Source organism: Brachyistius frenatus, unplaced genomic scaffold (genome assembly GCF_029030835.1).
Source record: "Brachyistius frenatus isolate BFR_SWC_R1_liver_20210118 unplaced genomic scaffold, ASM2903083v1 Contig_277, whole genome shotgun sequence".
In the NCBI taxonomy this organism is placed as follows: domain Eukaryota; kingdom Metazoa; phylum Chordata; class Actinopteri; family Embiotocidae; genus Brachyistius; species Brachyistius frenatus.
Window position 1 is genome coordinate 230,929 of NW_027210876.1, and position 20,865 is coordinate 251,793.

Sequence of the window (20,865 nt, forward strand, 5' to 3'; positions counted from 1 at the left end):
AAATCGCACCATTGTACTTGTTTGGAGAATGGTGTGTGTGTTTGTGTGTGTGGGCGGGAGGAGGGTGTGTGGGGGGGAGGTTTTAGGGGAGGTGAAGCACAAGGGGGAGAAAAAAAAGACAATAAAAGAAGTATTTGACGAGGAGATAAAACACTCCGGGAAAAAAAGAGAAAAAGAAAAAAAAGCTTTGATTCCTTATTCTGAACTGAACTAATTTTTCCAGTTGGATTCAGATTTAAAAATTTATACCGTGATCAAAAACTGTTCGGCAACGCGAGTCTTCCGGCGCAGAAGGCTCTCGGCTCGTTCTTTGATGAGCGCGGAGGAGAAGGAGTCTGATGAGACGGAGGGATGAGAACAAGGAGCTTCCAAGCTTTTTGCTCACTACAGAGCAAAAAAATGCACAGGAGGAAACCAGGAAGTGTTTGCAGGCACACGGGACACGTATATGACTGTTCTATATACCACGCTGGATAGATTTAAAGCACTTTTGAGGAAATATTCATTCGCACTGCGGATAGCAACAAAACAAAAAACACGGATGAGAAAGTTTTTAAGATGGCAGACTTTTACTAAATGGATTTAAAGCTGTTTTTGTTCACCGGAAAGACGACGTCCTAAAACCGAGCAGCATGCAGAGCGACTTTCACACCGTGCCAAAAAAGAAAAAAGAAAAAGAAATGCAGCATCCACGAGCGAACATGTTGACCCTGACCCAAAACTGCACTGCAATGCAACATCCTCCAGAAAACGAAGCGCTGCGGCTGATCGAGCGCGTGCCACAAAAGAATCCAAACAAAAAGAGTCGTAAGATCTCGTCTCGCCGTTAAAAGTCACGGACGAGACGAGCTTCAGATTCTGAAACGCTAAAACGTGGAAAACACGAACAAAATGGTGATATATTTGCTTCACGATGTGGATATTAAAATAATATAATAATTGGCGATACTCTCGCTTCGCTGAGGGGGTCGAGATCGGCTCCAGATTCATGACAATAATCCCCTCCGACATACAGAACCATCCTCATCCACACGGGAAGAAACAAAAAATGTCGGAGCAACAGATGGACCGGACCCCCCGCCGAGCCCCCGATGTCAACGTCACACCAAGAGACAGACGCAGCAGAATACAAACCGTGGCAGGTTTCTCCAGGATGCCTGAAGTGACCTGCCTGCTGAGCACCTCACAAACAACCAGGCATGCGAGCGCGAAGGCAAAAACATACAAATAAATATGGAACAGAATTTAGTCCTTTGTGGTCGTTTCGCACTGATTGGAAAACTTTCCCAAAATGGAATAATATGAATACGATGAAACCCAACAATTCAACCAATTCCCACGTCAGATAGGAGGGAACAAAAAAAAACAACCTCCGACAGAACCAGAACCAGAACCAGAACCAGAACCAGAACCAGAACCAGAACCGGGCCGAGAGGTGGAGAAGATCTGCCTCGACCGGAGAGCGGAGAGAGAAAAGAACAGCAGAGATCCGAGACATGAACCATCGATGGGGGCGGAAATTTATAGCTATATTTATCTATGTAAGCACATATTTCTGCGCACAGTTGCTGCAGCTCATCCTCGTATGAATAAAAAAACAGAAGCCGCACACACAAAATGCACATTCACACCGTTGCCTGTTGAGCCGCGACGCAACATATCATCCCGCCTGCGCGTGTGTGTGTGTGCGCTTGTATATACGTGTGCGAGTGTGTGTCAGCATATGCATGTCGACAAGCTGGCTAGGAGGAGGAGGAGGAGGAGGAGGAGGAGGAAGAGGAGGAGGAGGAGGAAGAGGAGGAAGAGCGAGAAAGCAGAGCGGCAGAGAGGAGCAGCGAGACGAGGGATCAGGATTTTGGCTCAAATACAATCGGTGGAGGAGTCACTCAATGAGCTGACAGCCGTCAGTGAATCCTGGTGGGGGGGGGGGGCACTGTGGTCAAACACACACACACACACACACACACACACACACACACACACACACACACACACACACACACACACACACACACACACACACACACACACACACAGATAGAGAGAGACTCCATCAGCACCGGGAAGCTGAAACAGACAGATGGGCTAATTCGTGACTGACTGTGTGTTATGAAACATTATCTCTGTGTCAGTGAAATCAAAATAACATTCGGGGTGTAAAAACGCGGCCGCTGCCAAACGGAGCGCCACATGGCCGCCGACGGATGCATATGGACGGGCGGACGCGTGGCCTCGTAAAACAAAAAAAGAAAAGAAAACAACAACAAAAATGTTTCTGTTGCTGCAATAACGATGACAACAACAACAACAACACACAACCAACAAAAACAAAAAAAGAGCTGCCGTTCATCGCGTCGTCCGGGGCGAGCCGCGCAAACACGTCCTCCAAATACGCATCCTCACCGCCGAAGTAAAAACCGTCGAACCAATTTCAAGACGTCTGGGAGGGAAAACGAAGCCCGTTACAGGATTTGGATTTGATTCGCTCTCTATTCAGAATTAAAGGCAACTGACGGACGGCTTTTGTTTCCTCTCTCTCTCCGCAGCCACCTTCCCGCCGTCGAGCGGCTGCGGCTGCATTTTTAATGGCGGTGCCCCTTTAACCGGCCGGCCACTTTATAACCCCTCCACCTTCTTCTTCTTCTTCTTCTTCTTCTTCTTCTTCTTCTTCTACTTGTTCGCCGGGGATTTGTGTATGCAGGTAGTGTATTGTAGCTAACTGAAGCTGGCTTCGCTGCTCTCCGCCGATGTTTTGTTGTCAAATAATGGCAGAGTGATGGGGTCCTACCCCGCTGCGAGCCGCCGCCGAGATTAGACAGATCTTCACGCCGGGCGATTGGTGGAATTTATCACTGTCACCGGGTGCCAATCCAGCCTTGGCTTTTCTCTCTCTCCTCTCCTGCACTTGTTTGTGGTGTTTTTTCTCATTTGAACCTGCAAACCACTTGTCATGTGTACTTTTCACTCCGATAGCGAGAGCTTCAAGAAAAAAAAAGGTATAGAAGAAATAAAAATCCCCCTCTGCTTCACGGTCGCTGCACAGACGCTCGTCGCGCTTCTCCGGGGGGAGGGGGGGTGGGGGGGGAGGGGGGGGGACACGTGTGTCGTGACATCACCGGGTGAGCGGTAAATCTGGAGGAGAATTTTTTAAGCAGCCGCTATGCTGCGTCTTCTTCTTCTTCTTCTTCTTCTGCTTCTTCTTCTGCTTCTCCTTCTCCTTCTCCTCCTCCTCCTCCTCCTCCTCCTCCTCCTCCTCCTCTCATCAAATTAACTCGCGACAACATTCCCGTCTTTATAAAAATTAAAAATAAATAAAAAGAAGCGCGGTCCCGCCGCCGTAGGACGTTTTGTGTGTGCGATCATTACGTGCAGAGTGTGTACAGTTACTCAAACACACACCAAAAAATAGACTAACATCCAATTTGCAGGTTTTAAGCTCTCTGCGAGCCGGCCGACTTAACGCTCCGGGAACAAGCACACTCGTACTCTGAGGCACTGCATTTAAATACGTGTGTGTGTGTGTGTGTGTGTGTGTGTGTGTTATTATGCATGTGTTCAAACTGGGGGAGGGGGGGGGGGGTTTACCCAGCCTGGCAGATTTTGATCCCTTTTGAAGCACTGGTGGAATTAGCATGCAGAAGAGAGCATTGAAAAGGTGCTCCGGCCCTTAACTCCCCCCCCCCCCCCCTCCCTCAGGTAAAAGTAATGGATTGTAGCCGGCTCTGGCCTCAGTCCTGTCGCGTCACGCCTGCTAGCCGGTGAGGCGGGGTGGGTGGGGTTGCGGGGGGAGGGGAGGAGAGGGGAGGCGGCGCTGCGGGCTCTGTTATTTAGCATCCATTCCTCCACAGTCACACTTGCTAACTCTGAGGCCAGCTGTCCAGGCACACCGGGCCCCGAGGACGGCGGCGCTGCCTTAACTGAGAGGTGACACCTCCCTCCACGTTCTTTAACAGATTGCCGCCTCGGGCCAGCGTGTCTGAATACCAATGATTCGAAAAAAGAAAGAAGAAAAGCTCCTCAGTGCAGCAGCGAACAGGAAGAGAAGGAGGTCAAAATACAAGAGACGGACATTTAGAACAAACAAGGAAACAAACAGCTCGTCAAACTTTCAGATCGACGTTTGTTCCACCGGAGACGAACGAAAGAGGACGAGAAGTGGGACGTCAATCATCGATTATTCTCAATCAAATGTTTATGGAAAAAAAAAAAGGAAACACCCCGCCAAAATAAAAAGAGACCAAATAACACCAAACAGAGACGCAGCGATACGCCGGATTTAAAGAGTTCAGAGAAGGATGTTTCATATTTGAGTTGAATTAAACACCTCGTTGAAGAAATGTTCGTACATGTTTCACTCGAACGCTAACGGCTGTAAAACTCGCAGATTCGCTGTCGCGAACGCTGCAGCGCTTCAGCCTCTTTCAGCTCCTTGTTTTGGTTTTACGTCTCGTTTACAGAGAGAGTTTTTGTCCGTCACATTTCCAGGTCAGTGTTTTTCTGTGAAACGAGCTCTGATAAACTTGGTTCCACCAACCCGGCACACACAAACAACGGAAGTGAGAAGTGGAAAGAGACGAACGCACGAACACGCGTTCAACAAACGTCGCAGCGGCGTGACGCGTCTCGACAGCCGCCCGGCGCTGAGCCGACGGCCGTCGGTGAGTCCCGGCGGGCGCGACGCCCGAGCCTTAATGAACCGCCGAAAACACACTCCGACACCGAGCCTCGCCCAAACCGAGCAGAAGAAAGTAAATCAAGTTTTGTGGAGGACGCTGAATCAGATTCGCTCCGGCGCCGAACGATAAAAGAGGTCAGGCGACGAGCGCCGCGGCGACGCCTCCGAAAGAGGACGCGCTATCTGTGCCAACGATACGCGTGCAGCACCGGGGGGGAAAAAAGCGCTAAATGATTTAATATCTGAGGAGGAAGGCGGAAGGGAAGAGGAAGACGCCGTCTGCCAAGTCCAAACCGAACCGACGAGGAAAGATGAGCGGACGCTAACGAGGGCGTCACTTTATTTACTGCTCATTACAATCACAGCTATGATCGGAAACATGAGCCTCCTGCAGCGGTCTTCGTTCAAAGTCTCACCTGACGGAGCGGCTCGGTTTCACACCGGGTAGGAAAAGAAAAAGAGAAAGCAGAAGACATTTTACGGACGTTATACTCAGATCTTAGATACGGCCGTGATGAAGCCTCCAGTTCAGATTCTGTCCGTCACCATCTTTGCTAGTTCGGAGCGGTTTGGAGCAGGAAGTGACCGTATTTGGACGAGCTGGGGGGAGGGGCCAGCGGTGGATCCGACTTGATCTGATTGGAAACCTGACGATACTACGTCCCGCCCACCGATAGCTGTAACCTGACTGCACCACAGGCCTGTCAATCAAACAGACATCCTCTGCAGTGTTGTGGTGCTGCAACGGAGAAGCTGGCGGCGTCTTCCGAGAGTCACTTCCTGTTCCCTCGGTCCCGTTATTTACTATTTCAAACTTTTTGACCTCTTCGCCCATCGATCTTAAAAGTTCCTCAGAAGGTGATTATTTTCAAGGAGCATGTTTTCAATACGCAAATAAAAAAATCCAAAAAAAAAAATCCAAAACCAGCACCAACTGAACTCGTGCTGCTCTGAACGTAACTGAAATGAAGTGTAACGCAGGAAACAGCACGCTTTTCCTCCCAAACTACGGCTGAAGTGAAACGAGACAACAACAAAAAAAACCGTCGGCGCTCACTTAAGGTGACAAAAACAAAAGCACAGTCCATTAGAACGAGCAGGCGGAGACGCCCGGCGACATTAACAAACACGCTGGTGTCGATGCGTCGCATGTATTTTTCATTTCTCCCCGCCGCTGCTTCATGAGGCCGCAGTCACGCAGCTGCGATCATACGGCAAGACGAAATGAATTTGAAGAGCTCGCTGCGTGTGTGTGTGTGTGTGTGTGTGTGTGTGTGTGTGTGTGTGTGTGTGTGTGTGTGTGTGTGTGTGTGTGTGTGTGTGTGTGTGTGTGTGTGTGTGTGTGTGTGTGTGTGTGTGTGAGTGACTCCTCACTGCTGCCAGGAGAATTAAAACACAGTGTGTGTGTGCAGTGATGGCACAAAGTGAAAAACCGTCCCCATTAAACGTGATAATAAGCTTGTGTTTGCAAAAAAAAAAAGAAAAAAGAAAAAGTGCAATACATGTGTCATTTAACGTGATGTATCAGTTCAGGTAGCAGTTTGTCTTTTTGCGAGCGCTTTTTAATGTTTTTTTTTTTTTTTCTTCGGAGGCCGGGACATTGGAGAGGAGGGAAGGAGCGGGGGGGGGGGGACGGGGGGTGTAGGGGGCATTAGTGGGTTTAGATGTTTCCTGGGCAATAAAGGGAATAAACACACCAAATGCATTATCTGAGGGGGATGACAGGAAGTGAAGGCTGGCGTCACGAGTCCTTAGATTTTACTCTGGAAAGAAAAAAGAAAAAAGGTACTGCGGTAATTGTTGGAGATGGAGACGAGGTGTTATGTCATGTTTTGGCAACAAGAGGAGGGTGTGTGTGTGTGTGTGGGGGGGGGGGGGGTTGAAAAAAAAGACGAGTCACGTCTCCTCCCCACCGTGACCCGCTCCATCTATGAAGAAGTTTTCCATCCACCAAAAGAAATCTGTCACACCAGCTTTTTCTTTTTCTTTCTATTTTTATATATATATATTTATATATATATATATTTTTTTAAAAATTGCCCGATACGCAGGCACCAATGACAGTCATCTCCGAATGTCATCTGAGGCGAACAATTAACAGAGCAGCAAAAAAAATGGGAGGTCAGATATAATTAACATATGTGCTGCTCAGCTATAATTGCTCAAGTCGAAAGTAAGTAATTAAATTGTTCAGAGTGAACCATGCAAACAATGACGGAGTGAGTTTTGTTGGAAGGGGGGACGGGCGGGGGGGGGGGGGCTGTGCTCCTCTCCATCGCACCACCCCTGGGACACCGTCACTGCAGGACGTCTCCTCCTTTATTTCTTCTCGGGAGTCAAGCGTCAGTCACAAGTTTTTGGGCGCTCCCTAATTGACAGCAGTCATTATGATACATGCACTGGGGGGAGGGGGAGGGAGAAGGGAGGGGGAGGGAGGGGGAGGTGTCAGACAAGGAGGAGGAGGTGGTGACATTAGGCGAGTGGCAGGAGCATTATCAGTCTATATTTCACAGGTGTCAGCGGGGACCTGTCCCTCCGGTTTTGTCCTCTGGGTGTCATTTATTAAACGAAGGAATGAGAAGGATGTTTAAGGAGGAAGAGCGGAGCGGCGGGATTACACCTCGTTACAGGGAAGAGAAATCACACTTTGAACGTGCAGATATAAAAACCGAGGTTCCCGGGTGTGTGTGTGTGTGTGTGTGTGTGTGTGTGTGTGTGTGTGTGTGTGTGTGTGTGTGTGTGTGGAGGAGGAGGTGGGGGGAGGGGGGCATTAATGTATTGTCCTAACAGCTGTTCAAAGTCACACGCCTTCGGGGGTGTTCACACGCTAACACGCCTCGGACCGCATTAAACTGACTCGCGCCGCCGTCGGCGGATCCGCTTCGCCTCTTCGCATCCGAGGTCGACTCCTGACACGGATCCGGTCGCTCCACCTGTCGCCAACCATCTGACACTTCTGACCTTTTTCTTTTTCTTTTTTTTTTGTCGAAAGGGAAGCGAGAGAACAAGAGAAGTCCAAAATAGAGGAAATCTATCGTTCCAGGCTGCTTGGATATCGAGAACGCAAATTAAATGACAGAATGCATTCGTCCTCCAGGACGACACAAACACCTGTTTTTTCTTTTTTTTCTTTTCCTCATTTGACGCTGCTGGTTTTGATTCGATTCGTGCAGAAAACTGAGCTGTGGTCCAGATGACATACTTCCCCCTTTTAGTACACTTTCAAACAGTGCTCTTAAACGCACTCCAAAAAAGAAGAAGGTTTTTGCAGTTGCAGCTTCTTCAGATGCTTTAATTTGAAAATCTTTGCCTTCCTTCCTCCACGTAGCCGAGACGGCCACCGTTTAGGAAAGGAGCCATAATACCCAACTATTTAGTACGCCATAAAAAAGATGGAGTACGTCCCGATACTTAATCTGTTAAATGTAGTATGGAAAAAGTACCAGGATGTTGTACTGCATCCGGTCGTATTCTGCAGTCTGTGGGACGGAGGGAGGAGAGAAGGAGGAGAACAAGAAGGAGAAGGAGGAGAAGAAGAAGGAGAAGAAAAAGGAGGAGAAGGAGAAGAAGAAATAGAATAAGAAGCGAGAGAAGGAGAAGAAGAGAAGAAGAAGGAGGAGGAGAAGGAGGAGGATGGGGAGGAGAAGAAGAAGAAGGAGAATAAGATGAAGAAGAAGAAAGAGAAGAAAAAGAAAGAGAAGAAGAAAGAGAAGAAGAAGAAGAAAGAAAAGAAGAAAGAGAAGAAGAAAGAAGAAGAAGGAGGAGGAGAAGGAGGAGAAGAAGAAGGAGATGAAGAAGAAGAAAGAGAAAAAGAGGCATTAAAAAGAAGCGTACTGGTTCCAAATCGCATCCTTTTTCTTTTTTACTTCAAAAGTCGGATGGCGAAGGATACGCCCGAGAGGGTCAAAGGTTAAGGCCCATTTTTTTTTTTTTTTTTTTTTTCTGAAGTAGTGCGTCCCAACTGCAGAACATACTACATGCAACGGTACATACTTTGCGAGGGCAGCTGCAGTACGTACTACAAGTATAAAGACAAATCATGGGAGTCTGAAGTTGTTTTTCTGGACCGTTCTGAGAGCGTCATCTTCGTACTCGTAGCTCGTAACAGAAGAATCGGTTTGTAAAAAAACAAAAACACATTGATTTCTGGGTAAAATAATGAAAGCTGCAGATATTTTGGAGGGTTGACGTGCTCCCTGATCGTACTCGGTGTACCGAGGGAAGTTTCCACCGTCCGCCTTTCTTTAAGCATGAAAATCCACATTCCCATTCATAAATCTGCAGTCCAGCGAAGCGGTTCATCTCCAGACCGAGAGGGAGGAAACGGAGAGCGGCGCCTCCACAGAAGCGAGGGAGAAGTCCTTCCTGAGGATTTGTTTCTGTCAAATGAAGAAAGGCGCTGGCAACTTTTTGACATTATGTTCCCGGCGGACCGCGGATGAGGTCAGAAGCAGTACATCATCTTTTTCTTTTTTTCATCTTTCTTTTTTGTCATCGGTAAAACTCGGCTCCGGAGCGCCTTGTTACACACCGCGTCTTCTCCCCCCCCCCTCCCCCCCCCCCTCCCCGACAGAAAATTCAAAACACTTTGCGTGCGCTCCCCGTTCTTGACATTTAAAACCATATGAAAATGAAAAATGGATCCCAATTAAGAAACGCAGGAAGTGTGAGGACCCTCTCAGGTTCTCTTGGTTACTGGCTGGTTTAAACACCTTGAAGATTGACCTTCTGATTGGGCGAGCGGCGATAAAAAGCAGCCTTGATTGGCCTCAGATGGAGCCGCTCTGATCGCCGAGGATGAAAATGCAGAAGTAAAAAAAAAAAATAAAGCCAAAGGGAACGCGTAATCGTGTAAATCACAGGAGTTGGAGGTCTGCGATAGCAACGTCAGGATGGACGGTTATTACCGAGGGCGACGGACGCCGAACGAAGTCCACAAAATACGTGAAATGTGACATAAACAGGTTTGTAACAGGCTTACGTAGAGAAGAAGAAAAGAAAAAGCCCGGATGCTATATTTAAACTTGAGCGTGGCGAGGCGAGGATGTCGGCCGGATCACCTGTTGAAGAGCATTCATTTCAGCAGAAGGGAACAAAGGTCAGCATCCTTGCTGGAGCTTTGATTGACAGGCGGGGGAGCCGGGGCCGCCCGCAGCAGCGGCCCAGCGGAGCGGCCAACGGTGGCGTGCGGCTCGGCCGAGGCCACATCTCTGACTCAATGCTGACTAACTGAGTGTGTCTGCTGACAGTGTGTCTGACTGATAGGATCGCCCCGGGAGGCTCTTCCAGGCCCCCCTTTTACAAAGTGTCTCTGATAGGCCGGGCCCGTAGCACCGCCGCCGGGGCCCGCCGACAAATTAAATTTAAGCCCTGCTAATGCACGGCGTAATCACAGAGCGAGGTGGTGATAAATTTTTCAGCGGGGTTACCGTGGGCGCAGCAGCAGCAGCAGCAGCAGCAGCAGATGAGGAGGAGGAGGAGGAGGAGGAAGAAGAGTTCGGCGCAGAATCGGAGATGGCGGAAAAATAAAAAGAGAGAAAGAGGAGGGAGAAATAGTCGAGTGTAACCTCAGCTCAGAGCTTTTTTTTTTTTGCTCAGAAGCCAAGGACTCGTATGAAAGAACAACAATAACACGCCATTATGAGATGTAACGTTTTGCAACGACTTCCGTTTCCACGGGGAAATTTGAAAGAAAAGCAATTTCACATTAAACTATCTGACACAATGCAGGAAGAGGAGGGAGGGAGGGAGGGAGGAGATAGTGAGGAGCGTGAATGGTAGGTGGTGGTGGTGGTGGTGGTGGTGGTGGTGGGGATGTTCAGGAGCTTCCTAACAGCCATTGGCCAACCGGAGCGAGGCTCTCACACACACACACACACACACACACACACACACACACACACACACACACACACACACACACACACACACACACACACACACACACACACACACACACACACACACACACACACACACACACACACACACACACACACATCCCCGCCGCCGAGTTAAAAGGGATGGAGTGGATGAAATTTCAAAGCCTCCCCTGCAGACACACACTCTGCTCTGCACACATCAGCACTGAGATGTTCAAATATTCCACACTCTGCCGCTCCAGCCCCACCTCCCACCCCACCCCGCCCCCCACAACCCCCACCCCACACAACCCCCACCCCACACAACCCCCAGCCCCCCACCCCACCCCACCCCACCCGTGTGGACGGTATCAGACATGGTTCTGCTGCGTTTAATGAGAAAACCAAACCCACAGAAAAACGCCTCGACATGCATAGATGTGTGTGTGTGTGTGTGTGTGTGTGTGTGTGTGTGTGTGTGTGTGTGTGTGTGTGTGTGTGTGTGTGTGTGTGTGTGTGTGTGTGTGTGTGTGTGTGTGTGTGTGTCCAAACGGCCTCAGTTTTTGTTTTTTTCTTTTCTCTTTTCATGATGCTAAAAACTGTCTTTAATTAAAAAACGGGTGTCTCTGACTCATATAATTCTCCCATGATTACTTGCTGCAGGCGGTACGAGGAAGTGAAAGTCGCTACGAGATAAGAACGCGGGTGGGTGGGAGGTGGGGGGAGGAGAGGGCGATGGGGGTGGGGGGGGGGGCGGTTGGGTGGAAAGACGCCTAACCTATTAAACTCCATTCAACTTTATTATGACCAACAATGCCGGCATGATTAACGGCAGAACGCTGACAACGTTAGAAGACACATTCCAGCAGAGGAGCACAAAGAGGAAGTCGGGTTTGCCCTTGTGCAGACAATACCGAGTCCTGCGAGCTGCCGCGCCGCTCGGCCGCCGCGCCGCCGCCGCCGCTCTCCCTCCTCCGCTTTTTACTTCCCTGACTTGACAGCTTTGATTTGACCACTCGTGTCCTTTCTTCTAGTTTCTCAAACCCGCAGCGGACGACGACGACGACGACGTTACCGAATATTTGTTGATGACCCCGACATCGGCTTCCTTTTGTTGTTGTTGTTGTTGTTGTCTTTCTTTTTTTCCTTCTTCTTTGTTGCTAAGCAGTCGTTGCTGTGGTGATTTTTTTTTCCACTGCACGCTTCAACCAGAGATCACAAGTCAGTCAGAGAGTGAGGCGGACGCAGCTGACGTCTTCCTCGCTGGGGTGGGGTGGGGTGGGGGGGGGGACGACCTTTAACTTGTTATCCATGTTCCTTAAAGGACGGGACAGACTTTTGTAAAAGTGGTGCAGTTTTTCAGCCTCTTAAACATGATGTCATTTTAAGTTTGTCTCCTATAAGCCTTTTAAACTATTTTCAGTGTTTTTTTTTTTATCTACGTCGCGTTAACTTCATCTCGCTGGCGACGTTACGTTGTTTTTATCGATTACGTCGTCGTTTCTTAACGTGCAGCGCGTCGGTCGGACCTTTGATACGTTTGACGTGACCTTCAATGGAATAACGCCACGTCTTTCCCCTCCTCAGATGGATTTGGGACTTCCTGATCTCCGAGCCTTCGTTTCGCTCCTTCCTGGCTGCAGATCTCTAAACACGTGGAGTCGGGTTCACCTATCGACTGGCCCACCTCCACCTCACCCCACCTCACCCCACCTCACCCCACCCCACCCCAGTCCTGCACCGGTATCTGAACTGAGATGCACCTCCAGAATCCGTGTGTCGCCCTCGCTGAGTAATTACAGCGATTAATGCACAGACGGCACTCGCCTCTGGCTGCGGACACTCCATCAAGACGCCGTGCGGTAATGGATGAAGGTGCGTTACTTAATAGAGAATCCATAGTGTGTAAACTTTACAAAAAAAAAAAAAAACACGAAAAAAAAACAACAACGTATACCTTTTTGGATTAAGACTGCCTTTACCCACAATCCTCTGGGGGGAGATCGTTTACCGAGACACCAGAGAGAGAGAGAGAGAAAAGGCGGTCGGGTTCTCGCGCCCTTGTCGTCGGCGTCTCGCGCTGACCTCTAAAAAAAAAAAAAAAAAAAAAAAAAAAAATGGACAACGAAGATCATATCACGAAACCAATACGAGCGCCGACGGGCCCCTTTTTGCACAAATTGATTTACCCACCCAGAACTCGGTCCCATCTCGATGAGGTGGCAGGAAGCTCGCAGCATACATCACTGTCACACAAGCACCCTCTAGTGAAATGTGATTTTTATCTTTATGAGCTTTTTCCACCCTCGTCGTGTGTGTGTGTGTGTGTGTGTGTGTGTGTGTGTGTGTGTGTGTGTGTGTGTGTGTGTGTGTGTGTGTGTGTGTGTGTGTGTGTGTAAGCGTGCTCGTGATAAGTGATGAGGAATAAAAAATTAAAAATAAAAAGGGGGGGGGGGTCGGTACATTACGTTAATACAGGTGCTCTCCCCCCGCACACATATGGGCGCTATCATAGGAGGAGGGTGGTGGGCGGGGGGGTGGAGTGACAGCGGGCGCGGTTGAAAGCGGCTGGCGAGGCAGCGGGGGGTCCATGTGTGTGTGTGTGTGTGTGTGTGTGTGTGTGTGTGTGTGTGTGTGTGTGTGTGTGTGTGTGTGTGTGTGGCTCGTACATCACTGACGTGTGGGTGAGAGTCCCCCCCCACCCCCCCCCCCCCGCCCAGCGCGCCCGGCTTGCGAAGCACAACATAGTTTATGGCGCACAACAAGCCGCCAGACGCAGGCGTTGCATCGTGGCACCAGGCAACAATGAGGGAGAAGCGCACTAAAAATAGATGATAAGCTTTTCTTTCTTTTTTTTTTTTTTTTTGGTGCGCCGCTCGCCCCAGAAAACAATGGCTCCTTTTTTTTTTTTTTTTTTTTTTTTGGTGGGGGGGATTTTTCATTTGTTCAAACTGTGGTACAAAAGGGATTAAAAAAAAACAAAAAACGAAAATAATAAAAAGGATGTATAGCGTGTGCGACGTGTGGCCCTGTGGTGGATCCAGTCAGGCTAACTGGAAAAAAAAGAGCTGGCGAGACACGATAAACGTTGCACTTTCAAGTTAAATGCACCGAGATAGTCGGAGAAGGAGGGTGGGGGTGGGGGGTGGGGGCTTTTCTCTCTTTTTCCAAACCTCTGTTACACAGTTAATTACAGCCAACTGCAAAACACAGCGCAGTGTCAATTATCATGTGCTTTTAGCTCTCTCTCGCTCTCTCTCCCTGATGGATATATATATATATATATATATATATATATATATATATATATATATATATATATATATATATATATATATATATATATATATATATATATATATATATATATATATATATATATATATATATATATATATATATATATAAATATATATATATATATATATTTATATATATATATATATATATATATATATATAAATATATATATATATATATATATATATATATATATATATATATATATATATATATATATATATATATATATATATATATATATATATATATATATATATATATATATATATATAAATATATATATATATATATATATATATATATATATATATATATATATATATATATATATATATATATATATATATATATATATATATATATATATATATATATATATATATATATAATATATATATATATATATATATATATATATATATATATATATATATATATATATATATATATATATATATATATATATATATATATATATATATATATATATATATATATATATATATATATATATATATATATATATATATATATATATATATAAATATATATATATATATATATATATATATATATATATATATATATATATATATATATATAAATATATATATATATATATTTATATATATATATATATATATATATATATATATATATATATATATATATATATATATATATATATATATATATATATATATATATATATATATATATATATATATATATATATATATATATATATATATATATATATATATATATATATATATATATATATATATATATATATATATATATATATATATATATATATATATATAAATATTTTTTTACTGCCAGGGTCTCGCTGCTGCTGAAACTTTCTCCCTTCTTTCTATTGCTATTCTGCACCAGGTCTCCGGGCTGAATTACATTCGGGCAGACAGAGCTGTTGAAAACAGAAGGGATTTAAAGGATTCAGATTGGTGGAGGGTAACCTAATCTTCTGTAATTGGGGGGGGAATGGCTCTCATTTATATCTGCCTACTTTAGAGAAAGCAAGCTTCGTCGAGGGGGGTGGGGTTGGGGGCGGGAGGGGGCACCGGCTGCGATCATCCCCGGCGTTGTTGTTGTTGTTGTTTTTTTGTTGTTGTTGTTTTTTTTAATCATAAAGGCCGGCTAGCGACACGCGCGTTACAGCTAATCACCATTAATCAAAGCGCCGCTTTAAGTTTAGCGGGAAATGGATGTACGCGACGGGAGGGGGGCGAGGAGACGCCCCGGCGTGTGCCGCAGTGCTGTGAAATAACACATTGTGGAGGCCGCGCCGCCTGAAAATGGAACTAAAATGGTAATCCTCCGCCAGACGAAGCGTCCTCGCCTCGCCAGATGCTTCGTTCTGAAATTTGCCTAATTGCCACGCTCATCGATCCCTCTCACTCCGCCGAACGGATCTACCCGGGTCTGTGTTCGGAGCGTTTTTCTGTCGGCCCAGTATGCTGACATTATGTTGTTGTTGTTGTTGTTGTTGTTGTTGTTGTTGTTGTTGTTGTTGTTGTGACTCCCGGTGAAGTGAAGGCCAGAGAGAGAGAGGGGCGGATTGGGGGGGGGGTTCTGGTGGCACATCCTGCATGACCGGATGCCGGCTAAAACCTGGGTGGCCATTAGTACACACACACACACACACACACACACACACACACACACACACACACACACACACACACACACACACACACACACACACACACACACACACACACACACACACACACAGAGAGAGAGAGCAACCACCCCTCATGTGGCTCAGACAGATCACAGCGTGGGCGGACTAAATGTGGCCCTGTGATCAAAGGCCAGTGTGTAGGAACGGATGCTGACTTCCTGACCTCACACACACACACACACACACACACACACACACACACACACACACACACACACACACACACACACACACACACACACACACACACACACACACACACACACACACACAGATATGTACACAAAAGCAGAAAAAAAAATGAAAAAAAAAAACTTCTGTGCAGTCATTAAAACTACAGTAGGTGCACGTGACGGATGGCAGAAACACACACACACACACACACACACACACACACACACACACACACACACACACACACACACACACACACACACACACACACACACACACACACACACACACACACACACACACACATATATGCACGGTGCGTTGAGAGGAAAAACATCCATCCAACGACTCATCTTCCATCTGCAGAGTCGATCCATCTCACAGCATCGAGGAGGAGTCACGTATAAAGAAAGTCCTGATTCCACAATAATGAAATAAGAGGCAGCGTCACAGGAGACGCGCGAGTGTGTGTGTGTGTGTGTGTGTGTGTGTGTGTGTGTGTGTGTGTGTGTGTGTGTGTGTGTGTGTGTGTGTGTGTGTGTGCGTGCGCGTGTGTGAATATGGAAAGTGACGGATGAATCAGAAGTTTAGTCAACAGAATGGAATAAAACAAAAAGAAGAAGCCTCGGTTGCAGCTGCCCGGTCTGTCTGATGAGCAACTCCATGATTGTCAACAGCATCCGCTATCATTTTCACACAACTATCTACTCACAAAACCAAGACCCGCCTCCCCTCCCCTCCCCCCCACACACACCTCCCCCACCTCCTCCTCCATCCCTTCGGCAATTCCACCATCCTCCAAGAGAAACACCTCCGAAAGGCAGAACGGGAGGCTCGCGGCTGCAGCGGCTGCAGCGGCGGCGGCAGCCTCCTTCCCCGTCCTCCCCTCCTCTCCTTCCTCCTCTCCTTCCTCCTCTCCTTCCTCCCCTCTTCTCTCTATTTCCGTGCGTGCTCTCTCCTTCACTTGTCTTTTCCCTCCTTCTCCCTGTTTCCCGCGCTGCTGCTGCTGCTGCTGCTGCTGCGTTCGGCGCGTCGGATGAAAACATGAAAAGAGGCGAAGAACAGCATGAAAAAAAAAAAGGAAAGGAAAGAGGAGAGAGAGAAAACAGACAAACGGACGGACGGCGGGAGAAAAGAAGAAAACGGCCGGAGAGGAAATTAGCATGAGAATACTCACAGTGTTGTTGTTGGTGGAAAAAAGGAGCGCGACGCCGGTCCCTCCGTCAGAGATACAACCTGCACAAGATTGAAGAGGGGGGGGGGAAAGAAAAAAAAAGAAAGAAGAAAACTAGGCTGTGAGAGCGGCAAAGCGAGATGGGAGAGGAGGAGGAGAGAAAGAGCAGGACAAGAAGAAGGAGGAGGAAGAGGAGGAGGAGGAGGAGGAGGGAGCCGAGCATCTAATGCACGCACCGACGGGAGCCCAAATAAAGAAATAAAGGATTCCTCGAGCAGCGAGCGCGTGTTTGGGCAGCGATGGTGTGTGTGTGTGTGAGTGTGTGTTGTTATGAAGGAGGTGGGAGGAGGGGTTGGCGGGAGGAGGGGTGGGTGGGAGGGGGAGAGAAGGATGGTCGGGGGGAGGTCTTTGGGAAATGTAAAAAAAAAACACAACCACACTCACATGCGGGGTTGCACTTTGGCGCACAATCGCATCTGACAGGTCTGATCTGTGGTCCACCTACTTGCTTATCGCTGCCTCGCTCATCCACCACCAGCACTGCTCTCTCTCTCTCTCTCACACACACACACACACACACACACACACACACACACACACACACACACACACACACACACACACACACACACACACACACACACACACACACACACACTATCTCTCCCTCTCTGATGCCACAGATTCAGCCTCTACAGGAGCTATCGCCCTCATCACTGTATGTTACTGAGAGAGGGGAGGGCACCGCCGGATCTCCCGCCCGCCCACGCCACCCGGTACAACCACCCCCTTCCTCCTGCTCCTCCTCCATCCTCACCATCATCAACCCCCCCCCCCCCACCCCCCCCACATCCACCTCCACTTCCACCTCCAATGTACAGAGAAAGAGAACGCTTCAATTGAATGAAAGCAATCCCGGGGGCATTGAGGCAATTATAGCGGCTGCTGGCGCTATTTTCCACTTTTCCTCCTCTTCCTCATCCTCCTTTCTTTCTCGTTCCCTCCATCCTCTCTTGGGCCGGCCGCTCGGTCGAGGGTCTGTTTTCTCTCTTTTTTAGTTTCCAGACATATGCCACTATTAATGTAGCTTCTGTCCCTTCAGCTGTTTCGGACGGATCACCTGCTTCCACCTCTTTTTGTTTTTTGCCTGCTCAAACTCGCCCTGCCTGCCCGACCCGTTACTACGGCGAAAGCGTGAAATAGACACGCAAGAAAAGAAAAAGAAAAATGTCGTCGCCTCCTGGATTCGAACCTCAACATCAGTCCTTTCACCAAATAATCCAGCGTCACGTGACAATTACGTGCGTGTAAGTTTCATGTAAAAAAAAAAAAAAAAAAAAAAGAGCCTCCACAAGCTGACAGCAAGATTCAGAGCTACCAGGTGAAATGTATTAACCCTCATTAAACTGCCATGCCAGGCCACGCTGGCCTGGCACGGCACGGCACGGCACCGAACACAAACGCCTCAGGAGGACGTTTGATGACCGTCTTTAAGGTTTTTTGATGCACGCTCTTCCTGCAGCTTCTATAGCAGTACATATCAAAAATCAAAAGAAATGCTGTAAGTCAAACACCTCAGCCTCCAATCAAGTAGCCCCCCTTCCCTCCCACCCTCCACCCCCGCTCGCTGCCGCTTCCCTGCAGCCATTACTGCACTTTATCTCCCCCTCAATTAACATCTTCTGCGCGAGCCTCTATTATCTTAACCACACAGAGCGGAGAGGTCCTCCTCCGAGACGGCGTGGAGGACGGAGGCTGAGCCGTGGACGGAGGGCTCGCCGCCGCACCGCGCCGCTTCAAATCCGCGGGCCTCATTAAAGCCCGAGTCAGACATGACAAACTGCATAGCGGAGCTGCCGCGGAGACAAACAAGGAGTCAGCCGGCGATGCCTGCGCGGCGCCTGTAGCCCCGAGGAGGCTCTTTGTGAGGATTATCTGCCAGAAAACAGGCACGTTCACGTCAACGTCATGACAACATCATCCAAATCTCCCCTGACAGTTTCGCTGCCGTTTGATTGTGTTTATTTTTTGCACCCTTCTGTACAGGCGTCAGTGTCACGGCGCACCACCGTAAATCATCCTCCCTCGTACGAAGGCGAGGTAGCGAGACAATGGAGCCCAAGGATTCCTATAAAGTACATAAAGGAAAATACGGCCAAGGCTCGACGTCACGCTCGTATACGGCTAATTCCCGCTTTGTTTAATCCGCCCTCTGCCCCGTTTTCATCTGTTCGGTTGCCCTCACCGACTTCAATTTCACCCCGTGAAGCCATCAAACCGCCCATTAAGCCATCACGCTGCCCTCTTTGTCCTTGCGAACAACACCGAGATCCAGCTGCACTCTCTCCGCCGCCGAGGAAGCCCGGCTATTTGGCCGAGTTTGGCTCGGCCCAGACTATTAAGAGTATTCTATTACTGTTGGGTTAACCTGTCACGCTTGGATGTGGCTCTCTTTATTGTCTGGCTGCTGTGAAAAGGGCAGCGGATAAAACTCAATCAGGAGGACAAACGACCACACGCGCCGCCATTCATCAGGCACCGGGGAGGGGGGACGGGTGGTTCCTCCCGCGTGGACGCTGGCCGTGGGTAGCCTGGGCTCCGTCCCTAAAAATGTGTGAGCGGTCAGATGGTCACCTTCCTTCATCACGACTCGGGAGAAATCGCACTTCCTATCAGGGATGAAGGAGCTAAATGCATCGACTCGGATCAGGTGGCGCCGGTGAAGTGATTAAGAAAGCAGAGCAGTGATCAGCAGGATGACAGGGGTCAATCCCCTGTTGGCCAATTGGGTAGTGGCCTTGGGCGAGGTACTTAGCCCCCAACACGGCAGCCACATGCACACGCACACGCACACGCATGCACACTCTCGGCCAGCGTGAGTGGATAAAATGTCAAACTCAACTTCACCCTTCGCCAAGGTTCAAAGCAAAGAAGATGACAGTGAACGCTTTGGTTATTAAAAAATTCATATCGTAATGAAACAGCCGCGCTCCGTCTTCACCCCCTCCCCCCTCTCCTCCTCCCATCCCCCCTCCAGCAAACACGGCGCTCCCTTCCCTTCCTTTTTTTTTTTTTTTTTTTTTTACCACGGGATCCATCAAGGGAGGGCCACAATTAAGTGACTAATTTGATTAGGAGATAATGTGAGTCCCACTTAATGGAAAGGACAGACTTCACAACACAGGCAGATTAGTTTGGTGGATGCCTGCTTATTAATTAAGACAGCCCCCTCCATGGCCGCGTTAAGTCAAATGCGGAGATTCGGTTTTAACGGGTCAGGGAGTGCTCACGGAGGAAGACCGACGGAGGCCGGTACGGTGAGCTCGACGATGACCATGAAATATTTGAATCAAACTCGAAAGACTTCTACTTGTTAAAACACCTCCCGCGCTGCGTTTCCGCCGTCGTTCAGATAAACTTCGGCGTAGCCGTCGCCGAGCTTCTTATTTACAATCTGATCTACATGCTGCGCCGCCGCTATGGCTCCATCCCTCAGAAGATTTTCAGACAAACATACAGTGAATTATTTATTAATAAACTAATTAAATGTTTGAGTAAAAGGCAAATAAACTGAGCCAATTTTTCTCCCTTTGAAAACCGAGATTAGGCCTGAATATATTTTGAGCTCGGGCTCGTTTTTTTGGTTTGTTTGTTTTTTTTCTCCTCCCGTCCCATGTGACATTTCCTCTATAAAAGTCCAAACAGATTTTGTTTATAGCTCGTGTCCTGCGTGGCCCGACGGTCCCGGCTCGCACACTGACAATCAGCCAGATGGATCTCCAGTGTGACGATTCCCGAGTCTTCCTCCACCCCCCCCCCCCCCCCCCCCCCACCCAGGAAAAGGTACAAAAAAAAATAAAACATAAAATAAAAACACGACTGAAAAGCATGAGAGATTACAGTATTTGCGGCAAGTCCTTGAGTTTGTGCTGGATGTTCTCCGCGGTGCTCCGTCATCCCGGGAACA

At 47.8% G+C, this 20,865-nt stretch overlaps 1 protein-coding gene across 9 annotated transcripts in view; it reads right to left on the reverse strand.

The window, feature by feature from the left end:
* Window positions 1-20,865, reverse strand: part of LOC138634759 (RNA binding protein fox-1 homolog 3-like) — a 371,961-nt gene that overhangs the window by 226,886 nt on the left and 124,210 nt on the right. For 7 of the 9 annotated variants that reach the window (XM_069721894.1, XM_069721889.1, XM_069721882.1 and 4 more), the window contains exon 4: window positions 16,902-16,960. The exons of 1 other annotated variant lie outside the window; for it this stretch is intronic. The gene's annotated coding sequence lies outside the window, so the exon portion shown is untranslated. Of the gene's footprint in view, window positions 1-16,901; window positions 16,961-17,342; window positions 17,538-20,865 lie in introns of those variants that run through there. One more of the 9 variants, XM_069721884.1, reaches the window with a different exon arrangement.